The 26,339-nt window shown below is 45.2% G+C and overlaps 1 pseudogene; it reads left to right on the top strand.

Annotated features, from left to right (window-relative positions):
* The window catches only part of LOC137524107 (zinc finger protein 850-like), a 197,625-nt pseudogene that overhangs the window by 102,223 nt on the left and 69,063 nt on the right, over positions 1-26,339 (top strand).

Genomic DNA, 26,339 nt, shown 5'->3' with positions numbered 1-26,339 from the left:
TTGAAGTGTAGCGTGCCTTCCTTAGTTATGCGTTCCTTAAAATGCTACTATGTTCATTTTCTCTGCATTATGCGTTTTTGTATGCGTCTGTGGTTGAGTTCGCTATTTTCATGCATCCACCGCCCACATCCAAAAACTCATGAAGTCCTGCAACTTCCACCTCCAGGACATCTGCAAGATCCACCCTTTCCTGGCCTCTGTCATCCCCAAACTCCTCATCCACGCCCTCATAATTTCCCACCTCAACTACTGCAATGCCCCTCTGTCTGGTCTCCCTATGACCCAAATTGCCCCGCTGCAGTACGTTACGTATGCGATAGCCAAAATTATCCACTCCTCCCATCGCTCCACCATGTCAGCTCCCTTCTGTGAATCCTTCCACTGGCTTCCTATCCAGTCCAAAATCTGATTCAAGATACTGTCTGGCCTACCAATCTGTCCCCAAAACCTGTCCGACCTGCATTTTTGATCTTACTCAGAGGTACACACCTAGCCGTTCACTCTGCTCCTCCAATGAACTTTGCCTGATCCCCCCCCCCCCCCCCCGCATCACCCAATATCATGCACACCTCTAGGACTTCTCAAGAGCTGCTCCAGCACTATGGAACTCTCTACCTCCCTCCATTTGGGTCGCACCATCCTTTAACATCTTTAACAATGCCCTCAAAATGCACCTTTTCACCCTGGCCTATCCCCCCTCACTGGTGCTCTAAACCAGCTGCTGAACACTGAACTCTCTGGTCCCCTACCTTTCGTGTCCCTACCTCTCCCTCTAGATTGTAAGCCTTCGGCAGGGTCCTCCTCCTTGTGTCTCCTACCTGATCACGCACCTCCCTCAACGTACCCATCCAGTGACAGTACCTTGCACTCATACTGTGCTGCGTGATCTGGTTTTCAGGTATACCTGCATTGTCTTATTGTTGTAGGTCACCCCTAAGTATTGTCTGTAACCTTAACTAATGTCCAGCACTGCGTAGTATGTTGGCGCTTTATAAGTACAAATATATATATATATATATATATATATATATATATATATATAATGCAAAACACATGCATGTTTCGCCATAGGAAAGCACTATATTAAAACTGCACTTTGTGGGAAGATCCAACATGTACGATTTTAAAATGGTACAAAAAAAAAAAGAGGCAAAGAGCTGTGATTTGGAATGCAGCCCATAGGCTTTTACTGAGTTTGATTTTGCGTGTGTTTTCTTCTATGTGGATATAGCAAAATACATTGAAATTGGGAACGTTCAACATGTGAAATGTCCAACAGGAATGCATGTGCTGAAAATGAAAATAGAAGGTGATGAAGAAGATGTATATAAGGGAGTAGTGCTGTGATTATTATTATTATTATTATTATTATTATTATTATTATTAATAATAATAATAATAATAATAATAATAATAATAATAATAATAATAATAATAATAATAATAATAATAATAATAATAATTAATAAATAGTATTCAAAGGCTGACTGCAGGTGATTCCACAAAAGGAACTTGCAGTTAGCTTATTCACCACAAGGTGTCGCTCTCACCTCTCCCACGTGGACCGCACAGAAAGGAGGAGATTAATCCAAAGACAGGAAGTGATGTAAAAGCAGGAAGAGAAGTTGCAGGAGGTGAGAGAACACGCGGCTGTTATATATGGAGCAGAGCAGAGGTTTGGGGTGGGCATGCTTTGTTACAGAGAAGGACATAGTACACCTGTCACTATCCTGATCATCTCCCTTGATGAGACTTATATATAACTGCTGTGACTTGTTTGCCAGTTTTCTATTGCTCCCCCTACATGTACCATAGATTATGGGTCGGATCTCACTTTCCTAGTAATAATTCAGTCACATCACAGAGACAAGAGAAGATATATATTGAATATAGCCATGTCCCCCCAGTGCTGGCATTTACTCCTGTATAGCCTATTCTGCTACCAGCTTTGCCATATTACCCTGCAGTGTAGCTGTATCTCCCCAATCACAGACCACCGTTTTCAGCTTCCTTCTGGGGTATTAGTAATAATGGGTAGTCGTCAGGGCAGAGGCTCAGGGGGCACCAGTCTCTGGGAGTGCAGCCCTGAGGGTGTGCCTGTTCCCCCCCCCCCCCCCCCTCCCCGAACACTTCACGTTATGACACGTTCATGCAGTTACGACTTTGCATGTTTGGGAGACTACCTAATACTGGGGGGACATTTGCCTATACTGGGGAGGAGGCTGCTTGTCTGACTTGGGGAAAGGGTCTGGGGGCACACTTTCTTGTCCTGAGAAGAGAGACTGCTTGGGGTATATTTGGGTATCGATACTTGTGGCACGTCTGGCTATCTAGCCTGGGAGGGGAGTATCCTAATACTGAGGGAACATCTGCCTATATATTCGAGGGGAGGATGCCTTATACTGGGGTACATATGGCTATCTAACCTGGTTAGGGGTACTGCTTAATACATCGTGATATCTAATCTGGGGTTGATGGGCTGCCTAATTCTGCCTACATCCAACTATCTGTAACAAACATGCAGATCAGGTGCTCTGACTGAAGTCAGACTGGATTAGCTGCATGCTTGTTTCAGGTGTGAGATCCAGATACTACTGCAGCAAATAGATCAGCAGGGCTTCCAGGCAACTGGTATTGTTTAAAAGGAAACATCCATATCCCTCTCAGTTTAGGTTCATTTAAGCACTTTATTTGGCCTGAGGAAGTGGGCAGAGACCCACAATATGCGTTGCCTGTGCTTATTAAAAAATAATTATATTTATATACATGAATCTGTCATTATTGAGGTAAGCTACCTACCCCTTTTTCTCTTTAATTTGTTTTAAACTCCGTTTTATATACACCTGGGTGCCTCTTAATGCCTTTATGATGGCTTCCCAGGTCTTCCAGATATTAGTCACCCACCAGACCAGTCACCAGTCAGACCACCCCTTGAGCTCCATTGCTATGTTATCAATGGCTGGAGTGAAATGTGGAGAGATGTCTGAATTCTATACCGCGGAAAAGGGTGAATGTTTAACGATATGAAGGGTGTGAGCAGGAATCCAGGCGCAAGAGCTTGCAGGGAGTAGTAGTTTTATTGTTAGGGTAGTCTGCCTTTATTCCTGAGAATGATGCAAAGTATCTATGGGGGGGTTAGTTTACATTAAAACATAGAGAATAATATAATTTGTGAATAGTGCAGAGCTGTGATTGGCTGATCTTGTATGCCATGGAATACTGAGCCCATAAGATCCTCGTGGAGCAGCTCCCACCTCCAGCTGGTGCCTCACACGTATGCACACTCTCTGTGTTACCTTATCTCTGAATTTCCCTCACTTCTTGTGCTGTCAGAGGTGTTTCATGTTTATCCCAGGCGTTATGGAAGGCAGGCTGGTATCTCTTCCCTGTAAAGGGGGACACTTTCCCTGATAGCTTTTCCCGACAGCTGTTCATAACAACAGTCATAAATACAATGTTGTACAATAGAGTTGTTGTGGATCAGTGGAGGTCTCAGGGAGGGAGTTCCTGAAGGAGGAGGATCTGTGCATTGTGTCCATTTTCAGCAGATGAGACAAGTGTGCCATATGACCGTATCCATTGCATCTCTAATGGGAGACACCAATGTGCATTCAGGAGCCACTGGTGTTGGGTAATCCCACAGTGGGTGAGTTTGGAGTCTGCACAAAGATGATGGCTGATGGGTGGAGCCAGGTAAAAAGGGGCATGACTGGTAGGACAGGTACAGAAGATGGAGGCTGCAGCTGGAGGATGGTTGGGTGGCCTCTGCTGCTTCTGTACTGGCACTGTCCCAGCTGGGAGAGATGCTATGGCTCTTGGAAGGTTTGGGGTTAGTAGGTGATGGACAGGTAGGGTCAGGATATGGAGCTGCAGTCCCATCTGCCCAGTTCATCAGCTGCCAGAGCCATAAGTAATGATAATTCATAGCTAATTAGCTGCAGGCTTCAGCTCTTATCTTCCTATATCTCCAACTGTTCTCTCTTCACATCCTCATCCATCTACCGCTGCTGGCACTGCTGTAACCTCCCAGGAATGTGTGCATGGAGAGGAGGAGAGAAGCACCAGATGATGAGCAAGGCACACTGGGAGAGAGGACTGTGGTACTGAATGTGCAGATGCCACAGCTTATGGGATATTATCACCCCCTAGCAATGTATGTTCTTTTCTGTGCATTGATTATTATTACTAATATCTTACAGCTATAATTTATCTATTTCAGAACTGAGATCTGACCTTAAAGAACAAATTACATATGTGAGGAGTGATCAGCAGTCTATGGAGGAGGGTGACATCATGAGTACAATTAAAGAGGAAGAAGAAGAGACCTATGTGAGGAGTGATCAGCAGTCTATGGAGGAGAGTGACATTATGAGAACAATTAAAGAGGAAGAAGAAAAGACCTATGTGAAGAGTGATCAGCAGTCTATGGAGGAGGGTGGCATGATGGAGACAATTAAAGAGGAAGAAGAAGAGACCTATGTGAGGAGTGATCAGCAGTCTATGGAGGAGAGTGACATGATGAGAACAAATGAAAAGGAAGAAGAGGACATTATTACTGGGATGACCATTGGTGAGTGATAAATGTATCTCCTTTTAGGCCTGGTGGACACCAGAGGAGTTTTTCTGAGCGTTTTGAGTTTTTAAATCTGCTGCTAATGTTATCCTATGTGTCTGTGCACACTGGAGCAATGAGGTTTTGTAAAAAACCCCATAGCATTACATTGGGAAGAGCTTTTAGAGATTTCAAAAGCTCTTCCCAATGTAATGCTATGGGTTTTTTTTTTACAAAACCTCATTGCTCCAGTGTGCACAGACACATAGGATAACATTAGCAGCAGATTTAAAAACTCAAAACGCTCAGAAAAACTCCTTTGGTGTGCACCAGGCCTTCATGTCCAGTGCATATAAGCTGTGTGCTCTACATGTTGTCAGTATACAGGAGTCGAGTCTGAGGAAGGCTTCATAGCTGAAAGCTTACTCCTTGTCTTCTAAATTAGCCAATAAATGGCATCATCCTGATTCAAAACATCTTGCTTTCACTAGCGCCATAAGCTAACTCTCTAACTGAATGACAAAGCTAACAATGAGTAAGCTAACTGTCTAACTGAACCACTAAACTATCAATCACAGGTTCAGTGAGTCTCAAATGAGCACAAATCTATCAGAAAAACAAATACACAGCACTGCTCTCTCCAGCACAACCTCTCACACAGCACTGAGTAACAGCAAGGAGTTAATCCAAGATGGCATCCGCCTTATACAGGAAAGGGTGTGTCCAGAGCTCTGCTCATTCCTATTGGTTGGTAGAGGCATCTTGATAAAAAAAAATGCACTTCCGTAATGGACTCGAAGTTGTATTTACAGCTTGCATTTGTAGTCAGAATTTGTAATCGCAGTGGATTACGGATTATAACTACGGTGCTGTAGGCCGCAATTACGACTTGTCATTACAGATATCCATAAATTACAGGTAATTACGCCCAACACTACCTGGGACAGAGGAGGGGGCAGAAGGGAGTTAGACTGGCCTCCCCTTGACCCCCTGGGGGCAGCATCGCCAAAAACAGGCCTTCGGGGATTACCACGTTAGTACACGATAATCCCTGTCTGGCAGATGGCCAAGCAGGAAGTGACACTCACTTCCTGTTGGTGAAGCAATCCTGTGCGCAGAAGCGCATTGCTTAAATACGCTTCCACACATGTGCAATGTGTCAAAATGCGGCGGTCAGTTTAAAAACACGTGCGTCTCCATAGACTTACATGACTTCCGGTCCGCCGCAAGAGCCGCATGGTAACGTAGGTATGCACTTGCATCAGGTATGCGGCAAAAACATCACTTCCATCGCATTGTGCCGCACCACATCGATATGGAAGACCCCATAGACTAACATTGCCCTAACGGTAGGCTGCGGTGGAAATGTGGTACCGCGCTGTGCCAGTGTGAAAGGGCCCTCAGGTATCTGTAGTGAGGTGCACCCTGCTGCCGACTGCATGGGCCAACAACCAGGATACACATTCCTCTACATGCTGGTGGGGGCTGGGATGGCAGTCCTGATAACATAATGGAGGCTGGAGATCCACCATTGTAATGCCAAACAGCACGTCAGCTGGCGGAAGGGTTCACTTTCCACCAGCTGATAGGGCAGGAGGTGTTGGGCCAACTATCTGGCCAGTTGGGGCGAGAGGCCTCTTCCGTGCAATCATTTCAGAGAGAGGCCTGGTGCTAGGCGACAAACTGGGGGGAGGAGACAGCTGATGAGGTCTGGATGCTGCTTCCAGCCTGGTGTGCAGAGGTGGGGGTTGGCGTGCAGTGGGACTGGGCAGGCTGCACATGATGTACAGAGTGATGGCTAGAGGAAGACTAGAGGGGCCTCTTGCTGCTGCTTCTCCTCCTGACACACTCTGTCCACTGCTGCCCTGTGCATTCTTTTTTATGAAGATAAAACATTTTTGACTAAAGTACAGAAAAAAATCAAATTACAAATTAAAATAAATAAAAAGTGAAATAAAAAGCAGGGTTGTGGAGTCAGAGTCGTGGAGTCAGTTCGGAGCAATTTTGGGTACCTGGAGTCGGAGTCGGGAAAAAATGCACCGACTCTGACTCCTAATGAATTTAAACTGTAATTAAAATAGAAAATATGATAAAATGTTCTATTTCTCAGATAAGTCATCATAAATAATTTATATATACAGTAATAGGTGTCATAAAACAATACACAAAGCTGCGCTGATATATAACACTGGGATGACAGTCCTTTGGTGGTGCGCTGCTCCTTTAAACAAAAATTCGCATACAATCTCATCAGCTGCACACAGGCAATAACTGAAACCAAGTCTCTTAGCCTGACTTTAGTAAATCCTATTAACCAGACAGTCCGGCAATATTCCTATGTTCAGGTTCCTTGAACTCTGATGGCCTCCGGCAAGGTATCACCACCACCACACCCCTCACAGTGGGCACTCACCGTTATTGTATGACCCTCAGCTAGATGGGTCTTCAGCGCTTATGGGGTCATCAGGCCGCCCCCTGCCACACAGGATTGTTGTCCGCTTATTAAAACTTGTTGCAGGATCACAAACACCTCTAAAACATAATCAGAGCTCTCATAGCGTAATACTGTAAAACCAATTTATTATTAAAAAAGATGTACACTTACAAACATGAGGCTTGGTAGTGGGCACAGAGTTTTTATGGGCTCTACCCCAATCGTAGGCCACCGGTTCGGCTTGCTGCGCTGACTCAATCTGCCTCCCGTGGTCTCCACCTTGCCCTTTTGATGTGTGTACATAGCTAAAATCTGGTCGCGTATGCTTGACCGGTTTCGTCGCCTCGGCGACTCCTCAGAAGCGTGGCCAGTGTTCTCCCCACTCCCGCTGGTCGCCTCCCCTCTGCTAACCTCTCAATATTCCGCTCTCCATGCCGCTTGTCACCTCTACTCTGATGTGTTCCCGCACACGTGGCCAGTGTTCTCCCCGCTCCCACTGGTCGCCTCCCCTCTGCTAACCTCTCAACATTCCGCTCTCCATGCCACTTGTCACCGATACTCCGATGTGTTCCCGCACACGTGGCCAGTGTTCTCCCCACTCCCGATGGTTGCTGGCGCTCTACTTAGCTTGCATACATGCCGCTCTCCATCCCGATCATCACTGCTGCTCTGCCCCGCCTCTCATACCATCCGCACGTGTGAGAGCATGATTTCCACACACGCGGTGTTGCTGGACCCAAGCTGCGGGAAGAGATGTCGGTGCAGTACCAAGGCAGCGCGATCGGACGAGCCAAGCAACAGCTGCCCCAGCTGTGTCCATCACGGCAGTGGTGGCAGCAATGAGTGCGAGGTGAGTGGTCACGTTATACATGCCTGGGCATCACGTGCAGCAGATCTGCTTCATCCCAGCCAGATCGTGTCCATCATGGCAGTGGCAGCAGCAATGAGGGAGAGTGAGTAGATCAGTAAAGCAAGACATGTCCGGGGACCTCAGCTTAAACTACCATACTGTAATTCCTATGAATGCAGACCATCATCCAGGACAGGGGAGGGTCGTGCATGGTACTGCCAGTTGGCTACTGCCACCTCTTAAGCATAGAGTACTCTAGGCAGTAGCACAAATGTTACTGCCGATCACAGCTTCCATAGAAGATTACCAAATATCTGTAAGTTTATGGACAGACTCTCAGTACAGTACAAAACCAAACAAAAGCTGTTTGTGTGCGCATCTGCCCAGACCCCTTTTTGCAGAGACTATGTTGTGGGTAGGAAAATGCACATGGGGAACAATATTATTTGAGCTTCCTGTAAAGGAAACCTGCATAATGATAGACAGCTTGGGAAAAAAAGGCTCCATAAGATGCTCCTGCACCATGGACGCACCAGGTTTAGTATATATTTTTTTTATCCCCCTTTTTGTCCTCTAAACCTGGGTGCGTCTTATGGTCCGGAGCGTCTTATAGTCTGAAAAATACGGTATATGATGTGTACACAGGAATCTCTTATATACTAAATAACATCTATGCTGTAAGTATAAAGCCTGATGTGTAGCTGTGTCACTAATAGAGATGGTCAATGAGATGGAAATCATTCTGCATTGATGCTGATTTCTGGAAATGCTCATGAAATCAAGTAATTTGATATATTGTTAAAATTTGGTTTGGTGACTACGAATTAAAGGGTACCTGAGACGGATGAAAAGAAAAGTTTTATCCATACCTGGGGCTTCCTCCAGCCCCCTTCAGGCCAATCAGTCCATCGCTGTCCTCCTCCACCACCTGGATCTTCTGCTATGAGTCCCGGTAATTCAGCCAGTCAGCCCAGTCCGGCCGCATGCCGCTTCCACAGCCAGGAGCGTTCTGCACCTGCGCAATAGTGCTGCGCAGGTGTAGTACATTCCCAGCGGCGGAGTGTGTGCATGCGTACTATGCCAGACTGGCTCAAGTACCTGGACTCATAGCAGAAGATCCAGGTGGCGGAGAAGGACAGCAAGGGAATGATTAGCCTGAAGGGGGCTTGAGGAAGCCCCAGGTATGTATAAAACTTTAATTTCATCTCTCAGGTTTACTTTGTTACACAGTAGTACTATACTCTACATATGCACTCCCCACAGAGCTGCAGGGTCTCCACTGAGAATGCTGTGCACATTGAACACAGAGGTGTTGTCTATCGCCCATAAACCTGGTTCAGATTGTGCATGAAGAATGTGTAATAGAGGAAGAATCCCCTCATTCCCCTGCAGAGTACCTGCACATCACTCTTACATATACCCACAGTAACATTGTCTAGGGCCTGATAGATGTTCTTTGTTTCGGTCTGTACTGTTTACAAGTATTCTTACCAAGGACTAGTTTTAGTCTAAAGGGAATAAATATAGTAGTCTAAATATCCTTCTTACTTCAGTTGTCTTCTAAAATTCCTAAGCGTTGGCAGTTAAGAGACGAATTTCATGTTATATACTTTCAATCAACAAGATTGTAATATGCAAATTAGAGGCGTCGGAGTCGGTGGATTTTTGTACCGACTCCACAGCCCTGATAAAAAATAAATAAATAAATAAATGAAATGGAGAATAAAAATTAGAAAAAAGAACACTGAAACTTTCTAATCAAATAAAATTCAAATCAAAATATATTTATAAAAAATAAAGTATATCAAATTTGAAATAAAAGATATAAAAAATAAATAATACAAAAAAAAAGATAAACACACTACACTGAAGCCCCCATACACACACACACACAACAGCGGTCTAATATGCAGCACAATTATCAAACAACTTTTGTTGTGAAACAAGTTGAACAACCAAAAAAAGTTGCATGCTACTGGTCAAAGAACTAATAAGACGTCAATCCAATGCTGGATCCACACCATACAATTTTTTGGCAGATTTACCTGCCCGATCGGATATTTCCAGCATATCCGATCTGAAGATCGATTGATTTTTTTGAGCGATTTTTTTTTTTTTTCCTGAGCGATTTCCATCCGTTTCTACAGAAATCAGACAGAATATCGCTCAAAAAATCAATCAATCTTCAGATCGGACATGCTGGAAATAATCGATCGGGCAGGTAAATCTGCCCAAAAATTGTATGGTGTGGATCCAGCACAATAATTGGATTGACGTCTTATCAGTCTTATCAGTTCTTTGAACAATAGCATGCAACTTTTTTTGGTTGTTCAACTTGTTTCACAACAACAGTTGTTTGATAATTGTGCTGCATAAAAGACTGCAGTTGTGTGTGTGTGTGTATGGGGCTTAACACTCACTCACTATCACTGACTACACTCTAAAACAAACTATCTCTCTGCCTCACTACAGCTAACCACCTCCCTCACTCACTAGTCACTCTCTACACCAGGGCCGGATTAAAGCCCAGGTCACATAGGCCATGGCCTAGGGTGCCATAGGAGGAAAGGCAGTTGGGCTCTGGGATGTTGATGATCAGTTAGCAATTGAATTTTCATTTGCAAGCTTGCAGTGCAGAGAGAGTGTGTGACTGCAGAACTCTCCTGCTGTTGCCTGTGGCTGGCTGTGTAGTGTGTTTGGCTGCTTGCCAGACCCTGTCTGTGGCTGCCCGCCCTGCTTCATTGTTTCAGTACTTCACAATAGCTGCAGGCAACCGGAACTGGCTGGTCTTGTGGGCATAGCGTCACTCGCCAGATGTTTCCCACCTCCCTCCTCCATATAGCAGCACCGCCAGTCACTCACCCCTCCGCTCGCCTCCAGTGCCAACGCTTCCTCTTCCCTTCCTCCGTCATCAGCTACTGCTTTGCATCTCTTTCTGCAGCTGGTGTTTCCTATCGTAATTCACCAGTAATGTGCCGACAAGCCACATGTGAGAAATGCTGGCTGCAGAATGAGATGCACAGTGGTGGCTAATGATGGGAATGAGGGGAAGAGGAAGTTTTGGCGCTGGAGGCAGGCAGAGAAGTGAGTGACTGGTGGTGCTCCTGTGGGGGGAGCGGTTGTGTAATGGGGATACGACTACCAGGCTACCTAAGCTTTTAGGGGCGAGGGAGGGAAACATCTGACCATTTATACTACTTGGGGGAGGGAAGAAGCTTTTGGCCATCTATATTACAAGGAGGGGGATCATCTGGCCACCTATACTACAACGGGGGGGGGGGGACATCTAGCCATCTATACTACAAGGGGGTGGGGTTGCATCTGGCTACCTGTGCTGCAAGTGGGTGAGCGTCTGGCTTCTTCCTGTCATGCTGTGGGACAGGGGGAGTAGTTGGCTAACTATACTGAAGAGGGGGGTTATCTGCCTACCAATAGTGAAGAGGAGGGGGATGTTGGAGAAAAGATGCTGTTGGTCAGGGGGCGGCCGGTGACAGTACAGATCCATCCCTGCACTACACTACAATCTGCCTCTGCTCTCTCTATCACACTACAGCACACCCTCTCTCACTGTCACTAGGCCTCTCTACACTCACACCTGACTTTCTGCTCTATCACACTAACTTCAGCAAACTCCTCCTTCTCACTCACTAGTGCACTACAATCTGTCTGTCTACTCACTCCTCACTCACTCACTATCTCACAACTCACCAGATTCTGTCACACAACTCAATCCACACACAACTGATTCTCTGCAGCACAATGCAGCGCACTGTCTCCCTCAATATCCTCCTCCTCACTGAACCCACAAAATGGCTGACAGTCTCACCTCTCTTATATACAAGAGGGGAGGGATAGCCTGTGATAGGTAGCTAGGATCTGGTTGCTAGGGCCTATAATTGCTCCGGATTTCTTAGAGAATCCGATTGGCCGGTTAATGCTGCTATATTTAATGTAAGCTATAATTGTGGATGTACGCATAACTTGCACATTTCTGCATGCAATCCGCAGTACACTGATTGGCCTGAGATGACCGTGGTGTTCCGTTTTCCACAGTAATTTTTGGAAATTTTAGGCCAATCACAGGACTGGGAAATACTCGCTAGTATTGCACCAATCAGAGAGTGCGGAGGCATCCCGCGGGATTCCCATTTCCACAGAAATATTCTGCATTCTCTGATTGGTCCGATGCTTCTGAGCTCAGTGATTGGCTGACATTTCTGAGTTGCTGTAATGCGGCATTCTGACATTGGGCTCTATTCACAAAACTTCTCATACATGACTTATCACCTCATTTATAAAAATAACCTTTCAGCACATTTACAAGCAAAATAATCACTCAAAGTAAGTTGTTTTTGATGAACTTCATTTCAATATTACTTTTCTTACCTTAACCTTCCTGGCGGTAACCCCGATCGCCGCCGCCCCGTGCCCGATCGCCGCTATCTGTTGCGGCGCGCGCCCCCCACCCCCCCCCCCCCAGACCCCGTATGCTGCCTGGCCAATCAGTGCCAGGCAGCGCCGAGGGGAAGGATCGGGACTCCCAATGACGTCACGACATCGCTGACGTTATCCCGCCCCGTCGCCATGGCGACGGGGGAAGCCCTCCAGGAAATCCCGTTCTTTGAACGGGATTTCCTGATCGGAGATCGCCGAAGGCGATCGAAGCGGCCCTGGGCTCGCTACATGATTTAAAAAAAAAAAAAAAAACTGCCGCGCTGCCTCCTGGCGGAATTTTTCATAGCGCCAGGAGGGTTAATTATATTATATTTTTGCTCTTTGGAAGCCTAAAAATGTAACATAGACGAGGTGGAAACAGGAAAACAGGTGAAAATCCTTTGTGAATTATGCCTATTGTTGCATTTACGTTTTGGAAATCGGCGTCCTGATGGAAATGTCAGACCATCCCTAGTCACAGTTTCCTTATTTGCTTAATTGGGAATAAGAGAGAGAAACATGTACATTACACGGGGCATATGAGTGACACGAGGACACAGCGGTAATAAGAATGTGGAAGTGACACCACATTGCTCTACAAACATAACACAGATCTCTTGCTATAAGTACATATAGGTCTGTTGTCACAGGAGTTACACATTGCTTCCACTGTCTCATCAAGCTCTACATTCACTGCTGCTCAATGTATGGCCAATGCTTTAGGTGTGGGAGGGGTCAGTGATATGCAAATACCTCTGATGTGTATGCAAATGTAATGCAGATTGTATGCAGATAATCAGATTGGTCAGGAAATGCATTTGATTGGCTGAACTCCCAGCTACATAACATTTTCATGCAAGCCAAAGTTGTAGTTGTGATTGGCCGCCTGTAATGAGCTCCACCTTCTGCAGTTCTCAGTCAGGCTGATAACTTGTGATGGTCAGTGGCATGCCAATAACTCTGAGATGGTGCAAACTGTATGCTAATTTTATGTAACGTTATGCAGCTGCTGCATCTGCTCCATTTCCAGTCTGCACAAACTTTGCCTCAACTTGGAATTATCAGCAGCTCACTGACCATCCCTAATGATAATTGTTCCTCCCCTCAGAATGCTCTAACAGGAAGTGATGATGTCTCTATTTGCAGCGCAGAGTCCCGGCATCAGGAACCTCTCAGAGACTTGTCTCTTTGTATCCACAGACTATACAACGGATGATGATGTCACCGGACAAGAGTCTCCTGCAGATATCCTGGTTACCCCAAATATTCCCCAAGACCCCCCTCTCCTGAATAATCCTGAGGGGCCTCATACCCAGCACAGCTCTCACTCTGCTGGAGGGTCTCATTCCTGTTCCACGTGTGGGAAATGTTTTGTGAGCAAATCAAATCTAGGCCAACACAAGAGAATTCACACAGGAGAGAAGCCGTATTCATGTGCTGAGTGTGGGAAATGTTTTGTACAGAAAGCAGAGCTTGTCATCCATGAGAGATATCACACTGGAGAGAAGCCGTATTCATGTGCTGAGTGTGGGAAATGTTTTGTACAGAAAGCAGAGCTTGTCATCCATGAGAGATATCACACTGGTGTGAAGCCCTATTCATGTGCTGAGTGTGGGAAAAGTTTTGCACAGAAATCAAACCTTGTCAGTCATGAGAGAACTCACACTGGTGAGAAGCCTTATTCATGTGGTGAGTGTGGGAAATGTTTTGTACAGAAATGTTATCTACTAAGGCATGAGAGATATCACAGTGGAGAGAAGCTTTATTCATGTGCTGAGTGTGGGAAATGTTTTTTACAGAAAGCAGAGATTGTCATTCATGAGAGAACTCACACTGGTGAGAAGCCTTATTCATGTGCTGAGTGTGGGAAATGTTTTGTACAGAAATCAAACCTTGTCAGTCATGAGAGATCTCACACTGGTGAGAAGCCGTATTCATGTGCTGAGTGTGGGAAATGTTTTGTACAGAAAGCAGAGCTTGTCATCCATGAGAGATATCACACTGGAGAGAAGCCGTATTCATGTGCTGAGTGTGGGAAATGTTTTGTACAGAAAGCAGAGCTTGTCATCCATGAGAGATATCACACTGGTGTGAAGCCCTATTCATGTGCTGAGTGTGGGAAAAGTTTTGCACAGAAATCAAACCTTGTCAGTCATGAGAGAACTCACACTGGTGAGAAGCCGTATTCATGTGCTGAGTGTGGGAAATGTTTTGTACAGAAATCACATCTTGTCAGGCATCAGAAATCTCACACAGCTGGTAAGTAAGAGTCAGTGAAACATAACTTCACCTTTAGTGAACCTGAACTGGCTGCAGCATACTGCTCTCCATCTCCCCAACACAGCTGGAAGTAGGGAGTATGGAGAGTGGAGTGCAGCGACCAATAACAGGCTTGTTCAGTTCCGCTTATCCCTCTCACATCACTGGTGAGAAGTAGTGATGGTCAAGTCGATGCAAATAACTTTGCGTTGATGCAAATTTATGCACATTTTTATGCAGCTTGAAAATGAACCAATCAAATCCTGCTGAGGTAAAATTTGAATGGTTCATTTTCAAGCTGCATAAATTTGCATCAACTCGAAGTTATTTGCATCTACTTGACCATCACTAGTGAGAAGCTCTATTACTGCACTGAGTGTGGGAAATGTTTTGGTTGTGGTTTATTTCTTGCTAGACGCACCTGGCAGCATATTATACAGAGTCCCGGGGCTCTTTCATGCTACTCAGCGCATTGGTTTGTAAAGCAAGTCCCTGAGCTGAGGTGGGATGATGGGATAAACATGGCTACATATAGTACTAAGCCTAATTAGTAATTGGTTGTGTTCATCTTCTATTTATTCCATTGCAAGTGTTAAAGATGTGATTGAAAATAAAGCACAAGTCAGATCCGTACCCCTCTGGGTCCTCCCCAGGATCCCACATCGTTTTCCCGACCAGCTATCCAGCGCTGCACCCTCTGGGACAGCTATTCTCAACCGGGGTTCCATGTCAATTTGACACTTCCGTGAGACACAGCAGTCCGACTTTCCCCATTTCTCTGGAACAATATAGTCCCGCTTTTGTATATGGCTGCAGCAGCGGAAAGATTCCTTGCAGGCGGGCACACTGTGTTGGATGCCTTGTGCTTGCACCCTCTGTAAGGTCAAAGCTGGGCTCCCATTCATGCAGGCAGGCACATTGCGCAGGATGCCTTGTGCTTGCATCCTCTGGAAGGTCACAGCCAGGCTCCCATCCATGCAGGCAGACACACTACACGGGATGCCTTGTGCTTGCACCCTCTGTAAGGTCACAGCTGGGCTCCCATCCATGCAGGCGGGCACACTGTGTTGGATGCCTTGTGCTTGCACCCTCTGTAAGGTCACAGCTGGGCTCCCATCTATGCAGGCAGACACACTACACGGGATGCCTTGTGCTTGCACCCTCTGGAAGGTCACAGCCAGGCTCCCATCCATGCAGTCATGCACACTCTGCAGGATGCCTTGTGCTTGCACCGTCTGGAAAGTCACAGCTGGGCTCCCATTCATGCAGGCAGGCACATTGCGCAGGATGCCTTGTGCTTGCATCCTCTGGAAGGTCACAGCCAGGCTCCCATCCATGCAGGCAGACACACTACACGGGATGCCTTGTGCTTGCACCCTCTGTAAGGTCACAGCTGGGCTCCCATCCATGCAGGCAGGCACACTGCGTGGGATGCCTTGTGCTTGCACCCTCTGGAAGGTCACAGCTGGGCTCCCATCCATGCAGGCAGGCACACTGCGTGGGATGCCTTGTGCTTGCATCCTCTGGAATGTCACAGCCAGGCTCCCATCCATGCAGTCATGCACACTCTGCAGGATGCCTTGTGCTTGCACCCTCTGGAAGGTCACAGCTGGGCTCCCATCCATGCAGGCAGGCACATTGCGCAGGATGCCTTGTGCTTGCACCCTCTGGAAGGTCACAGCCAGGCTCCCGTGTATGCAGGCAGGCACACTGTGCGGGATGCCTTGTGCTTGCACCCTCTGGAAGGTCACAGCCAGGCTCCCGTCCATGCAGTCGGGCACACTGTGCGGAACTGTAGCACGGAGTCGCTTGGGCTCTGCAGATAAAAGCTGAGTTGGTACTGCGCAGGCAAAAGGCATCCTGTGTCTTCTGCTTCTTGCCTGCTCAGGGACAGGAGCACACATAGACACACTGTTACGCAAGCGCTTGTTGAGGAGGTTTGCAGAGGACGGCGTAGGGAGAAAACAAAGGAGAGAGCACTGAAAATAGGAAGAAAACCAGCCAGTCGTAGACAGATCTCACCTGCAGATGTAGCTGATGAGCCCATACTGCCGTTATCAGCAAGCAGGCTTATACTGTATCTCTTTCTGACCAGGGACCAGGTTGGTTGCAGCTTCTTTTTCCACCAGGAAGGAAGCTTGTAGTTGGAGGGAGAGACACTGGAACCACTGGCTGGAAAGGTAGCTGTTTGTGTCACAGTGCTGACTGTACCGTGTGGGCTATGAGAGACTCTATCCCGAAGGGAGAGACTCATTCATACAATGAATGAATGAATAAAGAGATCACCGTCCAGCTCTAAACACAATGGTGGTATGGTGACAGTTCTTGGATTTCTGAAAAGTAATCCATGTAGAAAGATGGACATGTGTAAAGGTATTTTTTTTAACAATAAAACTTTATTGATCACACATCAGAATACAATACAGGGAAGGATCAAGATAGAGTAATCACAATACAGTGCGGGAAAGAATGCAGTATCAAGCGAACAATCCTATAGGAGGGGTTTTATAAAAGTGCCCGCATAAAGTCCATAAAAGCATGAGGAATACTTTTTGTCTTTAATTGAAAGTATCTCTGTGCAACGCGTTTCAGGGGGCCAATACCCCTTTCATTAGGCAAATAGTAATTGCTTTGTTACATACACATTTAAATACAATAAGTCAAAAAACAATTGGTATGACATTGAGGCCATCTGGGCCAATCCGTGTCTATATGCAAATTTAATCAGGGACCATGAGTCTCTGTGGCATGTAAAAGAATTCCCTGCCCTATGTGAGTTTGGTAAATATATGAATGGATATAAAAGTGAGTAAGAGAGTCATAAAATAAAACTGCCACTAGGTGGCAGCCACAGTGCACTTATCTAAACCAATTAACCAGGGGTAGGGAACCTATGGCTCAGGAGCCAGATGTGACTCTTTTGATGGCTACATCTACCTCACATACAAATCAGTAGGGGTTGATTCGCTAAGCTTACACTGCTCAAGCAGCGCAGCTTAGTGTGGCAGCGCAAGTAACATTTTCAGAGTAGGCACGCTACTGCTGTAGCATACACTACCAAATTACTCGTGCTCCCCTAACTAAAACTAACAACTGCTCACATTGTCCCACCCTACATTCTGTCAGGTCCAGTGACTTTGTAGGATGAGATCCCCACACTTTGATTACTCAATAGGCTGCCTGTCACTTGACAGGCAGCCTATTGGGCCAAAGTGCGGGGATCTCATCCTACAAAGTGAATCAAGCCCCAAGTCAGCTAGCTGATTGTACAAGCTGTTAGTCGGTTTGTTAGACGTTTTTATACGATACGGTCATATAAACTATAACCGGATGTATAAAATCAAAAACGAAGGCCTCCTACAAAAATAATGGGAGGAGTCTTACTTTAATAAGAGTCTTACTTTAACTCAAGGAACACTACCATGATAAGGAAGCCTGTGATACAATGGATAATGGACCAAAACGCACCAGATCTAAAAAGAAAAAAAAGAAAAAAAGATGGACCCCCAAAGAAGGAAAAAACCCGGCCCTGGATAAATACATAAACAAATTCAGACGCAGAATCTCTGACAGGATCCTGAGTAAAAGAAAGACACTGGCCCAGAACGTAACACCACAGGAGCGACAGGCCATCAGATCCCTTAAGGAGAATAAGGACATTATTATTAAACCAGCGGATAAAGGTGGTGCCATAGTCATAATGAACACCAGTGACTACATCCAGGAGGCACAAAGACAATTATCCAACACCGCTCACTATGCCAAATTACAGGGGGACCCCACAAAAGGCTACAGGATGGCACTTAATAGGATGTTTAACAGATTGCCTGCAAACATCAGACTACATGTAAGGACCCTTATCCCTGAAGAGCCTAGAACAGCCTGCTTTTACATGCTTCCCAAGATCCACAAAGAGGGAAACCCTGGCAGGCCCATAATCTCAGGGAGCGGAACTCTTACAGAGAACATCTCAGGGTGGCTGGAAAACATCTTGAAACCTCTTGTCTGTAAAAGACCCAGCTACTTACAGGATACCACCCACCTCCTGAACAAACTGTCAGCCATCGGCCCAGTACCTGAGGGAACCATACTGGCCACGATGGACGTGGAGTCCCTGTACACGAACATTCCCCATGATGATGGTATTGCGGCCTGCCGTAAATATCTTCAGGGTCAGGGCATACCTGTAAAGCCTATTACTGGACTGATCAAATTCATTCTCACTCATAATTATTTCACTTTTGGACAGGACCTCTATTTACAGCAGATGGGCGTGGCAATGGGTTCGCGATTCGCTCCACAGTATGCAAATCTATTCATGGCCAAAATCGAAGAGGAATACCTCAATGCATGTGGCATAAAACCCTTGGCCTACTTCCGCTTCATTGATGATATTTTAATCATCTGGTCCGCAAGTGAGGATGATCTTCTCCAGTTCCACAGGAACTTCAATGCCTTCCATCCTACAATCAAATTGAAACTTACCTACTCTCACACAGAGATTAACTTTCTGGACACCACCATATACATCAGGGGTAACAACATACAAACCTCTGTGTATCGCAAACCTACAGACCGTCCCACATACCTAAGATATGACAGTTTTCATCCCAAGCACATTAAGAACTCTATAATTTACAGCCAAGCTATAAGGTACAACCGGATTTGTTCTGACAGGATGGACAGAGACAAGCACCTGGATCACCTTAAGAACACTTTCATTAAACAAGGTTACAGTCCTCCCATGGCTGAGGCCCAAATCAGGAAAGCCAGCAACATCCCCAGGACTGAACTCCTGAAATATAAGCAAAACCAGAAAGAGGAACGTGTCCCTTTGGTTGTCACCTACAACCCACACCTGGAAATCTTAAGGAGGATTGCTAAGGAACTTCATCCCATTTTACACAAGGATCACAGACTGAGAACGATATTCCCTAAACCTCCACTCTTGTCATATCGGCAACCACACAATCTAAAACAGATGATTGTCAGGAGCTCTTTGAATAGGCCTCAACAAAACGGAACATCACCCTGCCGACAAAAAATATGTGGGACCTGCAGACACATTTACTCCACTGACAGGGTAACGATACCAGGTTCACAACAGGAGTACAGAATACAAGGTAAATTTTCTTGTGGGTCCACCAATCTGGTATATCTGATCATGTGTGCTAAATGCCCCAATGTTATGTACGTGGGAGAAACTGGACAAACTCTGCGCAAACGTATGAATGGACACAGGCACACTATTAATGATACCAAATCTGGACTCCCAGTTGCTACACACTTTCGGTCCAACGGACACAGCATGGATGATCTTCGTGTCACTGCCCTGAAGGGCGGCTTCAAAACGTCAAATGACCGATTAATAGCAGAAACAAAATTTATAAATTGTTTCAAAGCTGTGCAGAAGGGTCTGAATAAGGACAACAACTTTCTATATTGGTATGAGATGGATGATATATGAACTGTCTCAGCCACCCTAGCTGAACTTGTGAACTAAGAATTTACGATACCTCTGGGTCAATCCTAATACCAGGTCTGGGAGCAATAAAGTAAACAAGGATCCTTATCTTACCCCATTTAGATGGTCTGTTTGTATTAAGGCATCTTAATGATGTATTTATGCTTGAAAAAAATATCTGTTTTTCCTTTTGATGTTGCATGTATATAAGCTGTCTGTACCACCAGCTTGCAAACTAACAGGATATAAACCTGACGAAGGCTGCAAGGCCGAAAGCTTGTTTATTCTTATTCATTTGTAGTTAGCCAATAAATGGTATCATCCTGATTTAAAACTTCTTGCTTTTACTTTAATAAATGCCCAACCTTAAGTTCTTATAGCGAGTTTCTCAAGCTATTGGTACAAAGAGTGAAAAGTCAGGACAACTATTTACTTTTAACATAATTTATTAAATACACAAGTTGTTAGAATAATTACAAATCAAATCATAGGAATCCTACAATAACCACCAGATATTAATCACCACAAGGTACTTTTTGGTACAAGCTGACTATACATTTAAGAGCAAAGTTGACCACAGATATTAACCGATAAAATCAAACAATCACAATAGGCTGTGTTACCACAAGATGGCAGACATTTTGATTAATCTTTTATTTCAAATAATAAGGAGAACATTTTACAAAGTGTACACTCATTAAGGATTACAGTTTCTTAATCATAATAGACAATATTTCAAAAAGGTTCTTCTGTAAACATTACAGCGAGTTGTCTGATCAATAGCAAACTCCAGATTGGGGTTCTATAGGTGTCTAAATGTCAATATATCAAACAAAGTCCAAAGATGATGAACTCTTCCTCTTTGTCAATATGAAAAAAAAAATAAAAAAAAATAGTAGGATATGCGTTTATGCCTTAAACCGAAGTACATTCAAATATGCATACGATTCTCTTATGTCTTCCCTTCCCCCCCCCCACCCCCCTCCCCCCTTTCCTTGTATCATGCACTCACAGCGACCTCTCAGTGGATAAGAAAAAATGTTGATTACAGGAGTCTGATGGTTAGTATGTAGTCCGACCATCAATAGCCAACCATAGGCTAGGAATGGGTACAAGGAGTTTATCCCAATCCCCCATTAAGCGCTATTTCAAATTCCTCTGAATGTCTAAAATAATTCCAATATGACCATATTTTCTTGTATATATCTGTTTTGTTAAGAGCTGCAAACGACAGATCTTCCATTAATTCAATGGTGTCTAGTTCTTTAACCAGCTCCTCATTCCCAGGTATCGTTGTTCCACCCCAGTGTCTAAGCAGTAAGCATTTGGCTCCATTGAGGATGTGTTTAACAATGGAGTTTTTGTAACCTCTCATAGACCAATCATTGCAGTGTAGGATATAGAAACCGGGGTCGAAGGGAACCTCTCTATTAGTATTAGCTTTTAATAGTCTCTCGATTTTTCCCCAGTAATCCGTGAGTAGAGGACAGGCCCAAAGAATATGAAGTAAAGTCCCTCTATGTATTTTACATCTCCAACACTTATCCTCCCTATCTGGGAAAATAGTTTGCAATCTGACCGGGGTAAAGTACCACCTGGTGAGTATTTTATAGTTAGCCTCTTGTATTCTGACAGCTCTTGAGGATTTATGAGTGTAGATGCATATTTTTGATCTTTGTGCTTGTGTAAAGGACCTACCCAGGTCTCTCTCCCACGCATCCAGGAAGAGCATTTGAGGGGCCGCCAACATAGACAGCATCGAGTAAATTTTTGAAAGGGTTTTTACACTAAGTCCCTCCCCCGAGCACAGTGCCTCAAATTCAGTTAGTTGTCTCAGCAGTGTAGGGTGTAACTCTAGCGAGGACATGAGGTACCTGTATTGGAAGTATTCCCACCATTTTAAATCTGCACATGTATGTTTCTCCCTGAGTACCGAGAGAGAGACCCAGGCGCCCCGCTCACACATGTCTCTAAAGCGTAGATTCCTTTCCTTATATATTCTATTGCTTGGGAGCCCATCTCCCATCACACCACATTTGGGATTAATAGACACTGGCAATAGAGGAGAGGGGAAGGGGGCTATTTGCAAATGTCTGTTTACTCTATAGGAGACATAGACTGTGTTATAAGCTAAGTATGGGAGATTCCAAGAGAGTTTGGGTCGTAAGTTAGTCCACAGCAGGTCCTCAATTGGATAATTCGCGAGTGATCTTTCTATTTCCACCCACTGTTTACAAGTGCTATGTCTATGCCAGTCAACTGCTCGAGTCAGGATAGCTGCCTCATAGTAACGTCGTACGCATGGCATTGCCAGTCCACCTAATTGTTTAGAACAATATAAAATATCTTTCTTCAGGCGAGGGGGTTTATGTCTCCAGATGTATCTGTTGAATATAGATTGCATTTGCTGGAAGAACGAGAGGGGCATCTCAATTGGTAACGTCTGAAAAAGGTACAGTATCCTAGGCATTACGTTCATTTTTAACACTGATATTCTTCCCATCCAAGATAGATGAGGAAAGTCCCATTTTTGTAGGTCTGTCGTTATTTTACGTAGCATTGGTGGAAAATTTTGGGAATAGAGGTTCGAAGGGGAATCTGTGATATTAGTGCCTAGGTATCTGATGGCCTGACTGTTCCACTTGAACGGGAAATTACGCTTAAGAGAGTGTTCCATCTCTGGTGGTATTTCCACGTTAAAGGCTTCACACTTGTCTGGGTTTATTTTAAAGAAGGAGAGTCTTCCAAATCTTGTGAACTCGTCAAGAAGATTGGGCAGGGAGAGCAAGGGGCGAGTCAAAAAAAATAAAAGGTCGTCAGCATAGGCTGCAATTTTGTGATTTGTCTCCCCTACGCTGAGTCCTGTGATGTCAATATTATTCCTGATCTGACAGAGGAGCGGTTCCAGTGCCAGTGCGAAAATCAATGGGGAGAGCGGGCATCCCTGCCGAGTACCGTTTGTGATATCCAGGGAGTCTGAGAAAGTGCCATTTACCTTTATTTTAGCATTTGGAGTTGTATAAAGGGCTCCTACACAGGACAGCATCCGATCCCCTAAATTTATATGTCCCAGCACCCCCCTCATCCAGCTCCAGCTTACCCGATCAAAGGCCTTCTCGGCATCCGTAGAAAGTAGCATACAAGGTATACTCTTTGACCGGGCAAGCTGGAGCAGATCTATTGTCCTAATAGTGTTGTCCCTGGCTTCTCTCTGAGGTATAAACCCCACCTGGTCCCAATGTATCAGGAACGGAATGTGTTCTGCCATTCTGTTTGCCAGGATCTTAGCAAAGATTTTTAGGTCTGTGTTCAGGAGAGATATGGGGCGGTAGCTCCCACAGGATGAGGGATCTTTTTGGGGTTTAATTATAACCGTGATATGCGACTCCAAGGCCTGTTTTGGAAGAGATGACCCCTCCCCTCCCCCAGCCACTGCGTTGAAAAGTTTGCAGAGATATGGTATTAGGTGATTTTTAAATTTTTTATAATACTCGGCAGGGAAGCCATCAGGCCCAGGGGCCTTCCCAGGTTTTAAACCCATGATCACTTTTTGTATCTCAGTTTCAGTGAACGGCTCCTCTAATGAGGTCCTCGCTTCCTCTGTCAATTTAGGCATATTTGCCTGGGTCAGGTATTCTTGTATCAGAGAATGCCGGGGTTCTTTAAGTGGGTTTGTGCCGTCCTGCGTTAGGTTGTACAATTTGTGATAAAAGGCTTTAAATGTACTTGCAATAGATTTATTTCTGATATGTTTCACCCCTCTGGAATCGATCAATTGGGAAACATAGGTTTTTTGTTGTTGTTGCCTCAGGGCCCTTGCCAATAACCTGCCAGATTTATTTCCATGCAGATAGAACATGTGGTTACATCTGCGTGCTGCCAGTTTAGCAGAGTCCTGAAGCATCTTGTTCAGTCTATGTCTGATTTCTGTCAAATGTAGGAGATCAGATTCTTTGGGATGGCATTTATGTTTACGTTCCAATGTGCGAATTTCCCCCAATAGTTGTTCAATTATGGCTCCCCTTTCTCTCTTAAATTTAGAACCTAATTTAATCAGGAATCCCCGTAGGACACATTTATGGGTCTCCCACAAGGTAGGTAGTGAAACATCATCCTTATCATTAAGTTCAAAGTAATCTTCTATTTGTTTGGTTATCTTAGTATTGTTAGATTCCTCATGAATCATAGAGATGTTCAGCCTCCAGGTGAATGGAGTGTCTTTTTTAGATTTGCAGTTAAGAGTTGTAAAGACTGGAGCGTGATCTGAGTATGTGATCACTCCGATTTCGGAAGATATATGTTCGGTCAAGAGATTGTGGGAGATCCATATGTAGTCCAATCTAGTGTACACCTTATGCATTGTGGAATAAAAAGTGTAGTCCTTGACTTGAGGGTGCGTTACTCGCCAGGTATCTACTAGCTGTCTCTCATGCAGCGCTCCCTTCATTCTGTTTAGCCTAGCATGAGCTACATTTGATTTCCCCTGGGAGGTGTCTATGGAAGGGTTAAGAGCTACGTTGAGGTCGCCTCCTATAATGATGCTGCCTTCAGCAAAGGAGTCCAAGATTGTGAGGAACCTCAGAAGAAACCTATCTTGGTCACTATTTGGGGCGTAAACAGAGCACAGGGTGTATTTTTGATCTAGGATTGAGCACTTCAAAAGGATGAAACGTCCCAATGGGTCAGTTTTAAGATCTATTTCCACGAGCGGGAGCGTACTGCTTAAGAGTATAGCTGTCCCTTTCGTTTTCCCAGTCTGTGAGCTGCTATAGTATGAGACGGGGAAGCGTCTGTCACGAATTTTAGGGTGGTCAGGTCCTTTGAAATGTGTCTCCTGTATAAATACAACCTGTGCTCTCTGTCTCCAAGCATCTCTAAGCAAGACCCGCCTCTTTTGGGGGATGTTAAGGCCTTTGGCATTGATGGTCATAATTTTCATATGTGCCATATCGACTTCCTGTTTTGAGATGGCCGCCGTGAGCGCACTACTACAAAGAAAAAGCAAAGAAACCCCCTATGTGTTTTCACATCAAATTGCATGTAAATTACATTTTGTACCCTATATTGCGGTACCATAAACATATCTAAATTGTAGGTTAACAACCATAGTATCACCTGCAAAAGCAGGAAAATCCTATTGGGGAGAGAGAGTACCATGTCCTGTGTCAAGGAGTGGTGAACCCGCCTCCCTCCACCCTTAATGTCGGCTTAAGTAAGTTTAGAACAAACAGATATAAGAACTGATAAGCGTAATGCAGAAAGCCTTGCCTGAATTTAAATAACAATAACATCTTTGGTTAAACTTAGTATTAGTAGAGAGATCAACACCATCATGGTCCTGTCTGGACAGCTTAGGGGCAGCGTTAGTTACATATGGGGTGCATTATGTTAGTATGTCTTCTACACTCTCAACTTGGATATATAGTGCTCCATGCGGTTGACTCCGGTCACCTACGCTCGCCACACAGGGGGGGGGGGCTCAGTATGGTGGTTGAGATATAGAGGCCGTTCTCCGTCCCTCTACAAGGGTGGAGAGGCAAGAATACGTTAGTTTACATAACTAGGGGATCTGGCCTCAGCTCAGGATGGAGCATATTTAACTAAGACCTTCCTCTGTCTTTCCCCCGGGGTTGTCATTTAAGCCACTAGGTCGTGTGCCCATCCTATGTTAAGGCAGGAGCAGGGCCCAGTAGTCTAATGATGCCTATTTGAGTCTCGACCAATATTTGCAAGAGGGAGATAAGGCGGCGGCTCGTCCCCCGTGTGCGGGCACCCGTGTTATCTGGCCTTATGTGTGTTATTCACGGGGATCTTGGGAGCTAGTAGAACTTCGTGTCGCCATGTATTTGCGTAGGAGAAAACATAACTATAATAAACCTAATAATAAGTACATCCACATAGAGGATTTGGCCCGGCGCGGCGTCATGCCCGCCACACCGTCCGCATAACACTAACATGAGGCCACGGCCCTTAAGTGTATAGCAGGCATGCCGCCGCGCCAGACAAGCAAAACGAACATTTCAATATGAAATAACCATTTCTATTAGTAAACCTTAAAGAACATGGAAGTACCAGACTCCCTTTCCATTAAAGTGATCCAGGGAGCATATGTGGTAATCATATCTGTCCGGCACGGGTGAGCAGCCACGCCAACAATAGGGCCCAACCAGATCTATACCCCACACGCTGCAGTGGCATTCCCCAGTGTCTATCCCCGCTATATGCAAACATTAGGGCAACTGCTGCAGACGGCAACGAAAAGTTTTCTTCCTGCACCCGTCTGAGTCCCAGCGGAGGAGGAAAAAACAAGGGTGGAGAGTTCTTGCCCGTGGGAATGTACAGATTC

The sequence above is a fragment of the Hyperolius riggenbachi genome, chromosome 7 (assembly GCF_040937935.1).
Source record: "Hyperolius riggenbachi isolate aHypRig1 chromosome 7, aHypRig1.pri, whole genome shotgun sequence".
Taxonomy (NCBI): domain Eukaryota; kingdom Metazoa; phylum Chordata; class Amphibia; order Anura; family Hyperoliidae; genus Hyperolius; species Hyperolius riggenbachi.
Note: the sequence above shows the minus strand (reverse complement) of the source record. Positions and strands in the feature narration are given on the sequence as shown.